The following is an 8,056-nucleotide window of genomic DNA, read 5'->3' as shown; positions in this document are numbered from 1 at the left end:
TCCTCGGTTCGGACGCTCCAGGAGGCCTGGACGGTCAGCGACGACGCCTCCCACCTCACCTCGTGGGCAGGGACCAGGGTCCACGCCTTCCGAATGAGTCGCGGGGAGAGGCACCCGAAGCAATGGGGGCGACCCGGGCGGGGGGCGAGAGAGCGAGACGGAAGGGCCCGGAAGCGACCTCGTAGGTGGCTGAGCCCTTGACCACAAAGCAGAGATTCTTAGACCGGCCCAAGCTGCCACTCGCGGTGCTTGAAACACTCTAGGCTCCTGTAGGCGCCATGGCGCCTTCCGGGGCAGAGCCGGGCACCGGGTAAGGCGGTGTTTGCGGAAGTGCCCGAGGAGGGAGCGCGCCTCGGATCTGCCGTGCCGGATGGGTTGGCTGAGCTGAGCGTCTGGGGACCCTGGCTCCTACCGATCTGTGCTCTGGCACGCCGCAGCGCCTGGATCCTTGGGGCTGGGCTCCGCGACTCTGGAGGAGGGGCCCTGCATTCTTTTTGCAGGCCACGCAGGTGGTTCTGGTGCTGCCTGAAGTTTGAGGATCTTCGCGTCACACTGTTAACAGGTGGCACATCCTCACTGCTTTTGCCATCTAGTCGTGCCAACCTAATTCAGTGTTTGTCTTCTTTCAGTTATTTGTATGATAGGGGAAACTGAAGATTTTAAAAGTTAAGTTTTTCCATAGTGACGAACTATGTAGGTACACTTTTTCTTACTAGTCAAGACTCGAATTACAGGGGGGAACTAACAGAATAAATGTCACTTTTATCTTTCTAAGCTTAATGATTGAGAATGACAACATTACTATCTCAGGGTATAACACCGAGGGACTTGTCCCAGTTTCAGTTCTGCTGGGGCATCTGAGAACCGCTACGTATATCTGAACGTGGACCATAGTTGTGTTTGGTGAAGATATGAATCCTGTGGACAAACATCAAAAGACCAGTAGAAATGAAATCATTCCAAAGTTTTGGAAATATGGATATTCTTCCCCCTTTCTAATTTATTTATTTTAATTATTTTATTTAACTATTTATTTTTAATTTGACCAGAGAGAGAAGGAAAGTGAGAAAGCAAGCCACCCGGTCTGGGATTCAAACTGAGGTCAGCCCTTGGGAGGGAGTCTGGTGCCCTTAACCACCATGACACCTAATGGCCCCCTTTCCTAATTTTAAAGATTGATCACCACCACTTAGGAACCCAAGAGACTTTTGGGTCTTTCCATGTAAATCTGAGGAAATCGTATTTTGACTGGAGACTTAAAGTGAACTGCACTAAGGGCTGCCTCTTACTGGTTTTTATCATTCAGTTCTTCTAAGCATTTATTCTACTTTCGGAAAGTTCAGTTCTAAACCCAGAATGTAATAAATTAAGTGGATGCTGCTTAGGTGAACAGACTTTCGTTACTTGGGAGTAGGAAGATGAAGCCTCTTAAGTTTTTTCAACATTTTATTGTGAAAATTTTTCAAATGTTCAGAAAATTTGAAAAAATTTTTAAAATAATTATGTTTATTTTTAATTTTATTTATTCATTTAATTTGATGAGAGGGAGATAGAGAAAGAGAGAGAGAGAGAAAGTGAGAAAGCAAGCCACTAGGTCTGGGACTCGAACTGTGGTCAGCCATGTGGGAGTGTCCTGTGCCTTAACCACCCTGCCACCTGCCCGTCCCATGAAAAAAAAATTTGAGAGATTTTTGCTATGGGGCACATGCACTCACCTAAGAAACAGAGACAAAGAGAGAAAGTGAGAAGTCACCGCCCGGGGGGGATGGGGATGCCATCATTCTCATCTCAGGATTTTGGGCACGAGCCCAGCTTAGTTTCAAGCCTCTAGGTCTGGGCCTTGAACTGTGGTCAGCCATGTGGGAGTCCAGTGCCCCAACCAGTGCGTCACCTGTTGGCCCTGAAAATCTGAAAAAATTTTACAGTGGTCCCCTGTATTATGCAAGTTCTGCCCTTTTGCTATCTCCATTACGGTAGCCGTTAGACTACTGTCACCACTGAGCATTGAAATGTGGCCAGAGCAGCTAAAGCACTGAGTTTTTACATTTTTATTTAAATTAAAATAGCCACATGTGATTAGCAGGTACCATCTTGGCAGTATTAACCAAGACTACTGTCAACGTTTTACTGTACTTGCTTTATCGTGTGTCCATCTTCGTATCTAACCTGGTGTTAAAGAAAAAAAAAAATCAGGTAGATGCTCCCTGTCTACCATAGTGACTCAAATTCATTGGATTAAAAGCATTTTCCTGTTTTTATATATGCAGTTCTTATAGTACTTTTATTTCTGCTATTTTTAATTGCCAGAGGAGACACATGCACTTACCAGAACAGGAAGGGGGAACAGGGAGAGAAAGCACCTCACGATGGGGCGTGGTCATATGGCAGTACCTTTTTCCCCATTTCTCCTTCTCATTAGGGTTCTGTACAGCTAAGCATGTATGCCCAGAATGTTTTTTAAGCAGCCTCTAGAACTAGGATTCCAACCAGTGTTGGCTTTGTAGAATCTGGCTCTCTTAACCACTATATACTATACAGCCTTATAGTGTGTGTGTGTGTGTGCATATGTGTGTGTGTGTATATATATTTATATACACATATATATATATATATTTTTGAGTTTTACTATAGGGTGTGTGCGCTTGCTGAAAAGACAGAATACAAATCATCCCCCAGGGAGGATGGTCATGCTGCAATCCCTTCTCCATTTTCTTCTCAGGATTTTAGGTATGCACGGACACTGGCCCGGTAATTTCAAGCCTCTAGGTCCAAGATGTGGACCTCAGAGGGCCATGTGAGAGTCTAGTGCCTTGACCACTGTGCCACTGGCTGGCCTCAGTATATTCTTTCAGTACTAAAATAACTAAGTCACCAAAGAGGCAATCAGAGGACACTTACTTTCTTGTATGTGTGACTATTTCTTCTTCTTCTTCTTTTTTTAATACAACACAAATCCATTTTTATTCATTTACATTTCATTATTTTAAATCCTTGAGGGATACAGCGTCACACGGATTCTGTGTCCAATAGCCTTAGCAGGCAGGTTGCTTCGGAATTTGGCTCGAACCATGCCACTGTTTCCATGGGCTCGGGTAACCTTTCCCCAGATTACTCTGGTTTTATTTGGTTTGCCACCAGGAGTCACTGTGTTGTTTTTTGCTTTGTACACATATAGGCACACCTTTTGCCTAAACAGAATTCCATTTCATCTCGTGCATAAACACGTTCAATTTTAAGAAGAGCTGTGTGCTCCCTTTGGTTTCTAAGACCCTGCTTATAGCCAGCAAAAATGGCCTTGGACCACAGCCTTCCAGACAGAGTTGCCTTTTAGAAGTCCTGTTCCCAGCAGGCCTCCACAGGCTCCAAAATGGCAGAAAGAGCTGTGTGACTATTTCTTATATTTCCTTCAGACTTTTTTTTTTGTTTGCTAGAGGGCATGTGTGCTTGGGGGGAGGAGAGCACCTCAATGGGTGTGAGTGTGCTGCAGTTCCTTCATTTCTCCATCTTGCTGGGATTCGGAGAACACACACTTGTGCACCAGCATGGTTTTCAAGCTGCTGGGACTGTCAGAACACAGTTGGCCATGTCGTATCCAGCTGCGTCAGCCACTAGACTGCAGGGCCAGACTTCCATCAGACTTTTTTTAAACCAGTTTTCTGTTACCTTTGTAGGAAACCAGTTGTGTCCTTTGTGGGCATTCTGTGACTGAAAGAATTGGGGGCAGGGAGGGGGTACTGGCAGGTGACATCGTGGTTAAGGGTGCTAGACTCCCATATAGCCCACTGTGGTTCGAGTCCCGGACCTGGTGACTTCCCTTTCTCTCTCTCTCTCTCTCTCTCTCTCTCTCTTTCTGTGTCCCTCTCTGGTCAAATATAAATAAATAAATAAATAAATAAATAAGATGAAGTTAAATAATTCTTTAAAAAAATGCAAGCTGCTATTGCTTTCACTATTAAAAAAAAAAGAATTGGAGGGAATTGAAAATTGGGTGGGGAGAAACTTTTCAGTTTTGCCTCCCACTTTTTAAGTATATGCAATCCTGAGTCACAAGACTGAACTTTCTGTTCAGTCAGAGGTTCTCAGCAAGGACAAAAAAATATGCTCTGGCCTTGAATTCCTGGTCAGGAGGCAATGAGGAAAGTGATTCCCTTCTGCATTTAATCATTTAGAAGGACAAAACTTTTCATTCAGCTTAGTTCTCTGGAAAACACAGTACGTTCCTGTTAGCTGTAGGTATCATAAATTACTACCAGTATAATGTATGATCACTGCTGAAAGGCAGAAACTTTTGTGGTTATTTTTTTTGAGAGGTTTTTGCTGTAGGACGTGTGCGCTCACCAGAAAGACGGAGAGAAAGAAAGCAAGAAATCATCCCCCAGGGGGGATGGCCACGCCACAATCCCTTCTCCATTCTCCTCTTGGGATCTCAGACACGCACACACACGTGCCCCCTGTGCATTTAAGCCACTGAGTCTGGGACTTGAAACGCGGTTGACTACGTGGGAGTCCAGCGACATAGCCATTACGCCAGCTACTGATCCTGAAAGGCAGAAGCTTTTAAAAAAACATTTCTTAGAACATCATGTAGGGGCCTGCAGGTGGTGTGGTGGTTAAGAGTGTTGGACTCCTGTATGGCTGACCATGGTTTGAGTTCTGGACCTCCTGGCTTGCTTTCTCACTTTCTCTCTCACTCTGTCCCTCTCTGGTCAAATTAAAATAAATAAATCATTTTTTAAAAAGAACATCATTGTAGGTTTATCTCTGGGCTGTTAGAAGAGCAGTAGTGCACAATTAATAGATCTCTTCATTTGGAAAGAGGAACCTTCCTTCCTTTCTTTCTTTCTTTCTTTCTTTATTTTTGGAGAGGTTTTTCACTATAGGGCGCGTGCGCTCGCCAGACAGACAGAGAGAGACATAGAGACAGAAAGCGAGAAATCACTCCCAAGGGGGATGGTCACGCCGCAATCCCTTCTCCTCCATTCTCTCGGGATCTTGGGCACCACGCACATGCGCCCGGCGTGAGTTTTAAGCCACCGGGTCCAGGACATGAACCGCGGTCGACTACGTGGGAGTCCAGCAACATAGCTATTACGCTAACTGCTGGTTCCCTATTCATTTATTTTTGATACAGGGTCCATGCACTGGTTGGAGAGAGACAGAGAGAGAGGGAGAGTGACAAATCACCATCCAGAGGGGATGGTCATCCAGCATTCTCTTTATTCTCTCAGAATTTTGGGCAAGCATCCGCAAGTACCCAGCATGTCTTTGAAGCCGCTGAGTCTAGGCTAACACGCACTTAGCCATATGGGATCCACTGCATTAATCACTTGCTGGCCCTGGAAAGAAACTTTTGACTAGAATTTGAACACAAAAGAATGTAGCAGCTACCAACTTGAAGGCTTATTGAATGTTGATTTGTTTTAGAAGTTCTAACCTAAGCGTAATCTAGATCAAGGTGGGCTAGGAGAAAGCTGGACTGATTTGGAAGAAATCAGAGTTGGAAAGCTTCCTGTGTTTTAAAGGAGTTGAAGAGTGCAACAAGGTCAGCCTAATTGTGTGGTGTGAACCTTGGCTGGTATGAATCCTGTTCCACAAGATGTTCTTTAAAGAATTTCAATCTCATGAAGTCACATCAGTCTTAATCTCTCATTCGTCAGATGTGGTTTTTTTGTTTGTTTGTTTTTCTGAGAGGTTTTTGCTGTAGGGCGTGTGTGCTCACCAGAAAGACACAGAGACAGAAAGTGAGAAATCACCCCCCAGAGGGGATGGCCACACCGCAATCCCTCCCCCTCCATTCTCCTTTCGGGATCTTGGGCATGCATGAACACACACCCAGTATGAGTTTAAGCCACCAGATCCGGGACTTAAACTGCGGTTGGCTATATGGGAGTTCAGTGACATAGCCGTTACGCCAACTGCTGGTCCTGATGTGTTTTGTTTTTTAATTGTAATTTTTTTTCATTGGAAAACAAATATACATCTTGGAATGGATTTGAGGCAAATTGTGCCATAAGCAGATTTTCTTTAAGTGGCTAAACAACATTTAAAAAGCAAGTAAAAATAAAAGAAAATGTTTCTGGTACAGGGCCAGCAGTACAAAAGAATAGTGTACAAGTACCTGGATAGTACACCTGTTTTGCAGTAGTGCAGCTTCTAAGTACATATTGTTGACTGTCTGTAGTCCACGCAGAGTTATAACTCCACACTTCAACATGCTGACAGTTCCTAAAGAAAACTACTTAAAAACAGGCATAACCTAGATGTTCCCTCATTTGACCAACTCCATCGAAGTTTAAATATGCAGAAGGGTTTCGATATATCCAGAGAAAGCCACATGTTACTCGATCAATTTTCTAAAATAAGGTCTCAGGACAATGACAGTAAGATAAGGAAGAAAATATGGAGAAATAAGTTCTAATTACTATACACACATATCTTCTTGCCAGGAGGGAGATACCTTTTACAGATAAGTTACAAACAAAGAAAAGGCAGAAATTTAACACATTCTGTACAATGTCTTTACTTTGCTGTCATCATCTGTACAGACTCTTTGTGGTTTACTTGGCCATCATCATCAATATCTGCTTCCCTGGTCATTTCATCCACTTCTTCATCTATTTACTTCTCTCCAAGGTTTGTCATCACATGGCAAAATTCTGCTGTAATAATATAACCCTTGCCATTCTTATCAAACACATAGACTGCTTCTCTAATTTCTTCTTTACTGTCTGTGTCTTTCATTTTTTTGCCATCATTGTCAAAAATTCAGGGAAGTTAGTTGTGCCATTTATCGTCAGCGTCTACTTCATTAATAATCTCTTATAACTAAGCTTCTGTGGGATTTTGTCTAAGAGACCTCATTACAATTCCCGATTCCTTTGCTATTATGATTCTATCACCATCCTTGTCAAATAGTGAAAATGCTTCTTTGAATTCTGCAATCTATTCTTTAGTCAGTTGGTCTGCCATGATGCAAGCACTACTGGTTTCCCACAAGGTACCACATAACCACTTGGCTCGCTCATTACACTCAGACTCTTGTTAGAAGTTTTATATAAAGCATCGGGTATACTCATAGTATCAATTAATATTCTTTTTATTATTTTTTTTCCCATTTCTTTCAAGAACAGTAGACAGATACGGCAACTCCAACAGGGTCTTTGTACAGTGGTCCACACCCAGCTTTAGCCAACCCTGGATCACAAATAGACATGTGGCTGACGTACTTAGGAAGATCTCCAGACTTGAACCAGGAACCTTCCCATGTGGAATTGTCTCATAAAGTATTACATTTTACCACTGCACCACTGTCTGACCCCTGGTGTATTGTTTTTGAATAAGTTTACTCTTTTCAAAGTTAAGAATACAAGCCCAAAGTAAAAGTATTTGAAAGAGTATTGTTTTTATTCAAGGATAACATTGTCAGCCTGTCCTTACGGCCTAGTGGTTAAGGACCCAGATCTCACATTGCTGTGGTTCTATCCTGGCCCTGGTGGCTTGAAAAACACACTAGACACACGTGCATGCATGCTCCAGATCTCAATAGAATGGGTAAATGGAGGAAAAGGGATGTGATGTAACCATGCCCCATGAAAAGGGTTGCTCTCCCTTTCCCTGTCTCTCTCTGGTGTGATATACATGCTCTTTGCTCTTTGGTAATAAAATAAAATGAATAAAGTTAGAATAATGTTAAAAAAAAAAAGTTTTTTTGAGAGATTTTTGCTATAGGACACGTGCGTACGCCAGAAAGATAGAGACACACAGAAAGCAAGAAATCACCCTCCAGGGGGATGACCATGCCTCAGTCCCTTCTCCTCCATTCTCCTCTTGGGATCTTGGGCACGCATGCTCATGTGCCCAGCATGAGTTTAAGCCACCAGGTCTGGGACTTGAACCACGTTTGACTACATGGGAGCCCAGTGACAGCCATTATGCCAACTGCTGGTCCCTAAAAAATATTTTTTTAAAAAGAGGGATAATGTATATGAATAAACTTAGGAAGAAGTTTGATTTACAAATGACAAATTGTTGTTCTGTGGTCAGTGGTGAATAGTTT

The 8,056-nt window shown here is 43.2% G+C and overlaps 1 protein-coding gene and 1 pseudogene across 1 annotated transcript in view; one reads left to right on the top strand and one right to left on the bottom strand.

Moving 5' to 3' along the window:
• Positions 1–8,056, top strand: part of GINM1 (glycosylated integral membrane protein 1) — a 29,472-nt gene that overhangs the window by 309 nt on the left and 21,107 nt on the right. The window lies entirely within an intron of this gene.
• On the bottom strand, positions 5,944–6,969 carry LOC106734391 (calmodulin-like; annotated as a pseudogene).

Source organism: Tupaia chinensis, unplaced genomic scaffold, assembly GCF_000334495.1.
Source record: "Tupaia chinensis unplaced genomic scaffold, TupChi_1.0 Scaffold000014_1, whole genome shotgun sequence".
Lineage (NCBI taxonomy): Eukaryota > Metazoa > Chordata > Mammalia > Scandentia > Tupaiidae > Tupaia > Tupaia belangeri.
This window is presented reverse-complemented; position numbering and strand designations above follow the sequence as displayed.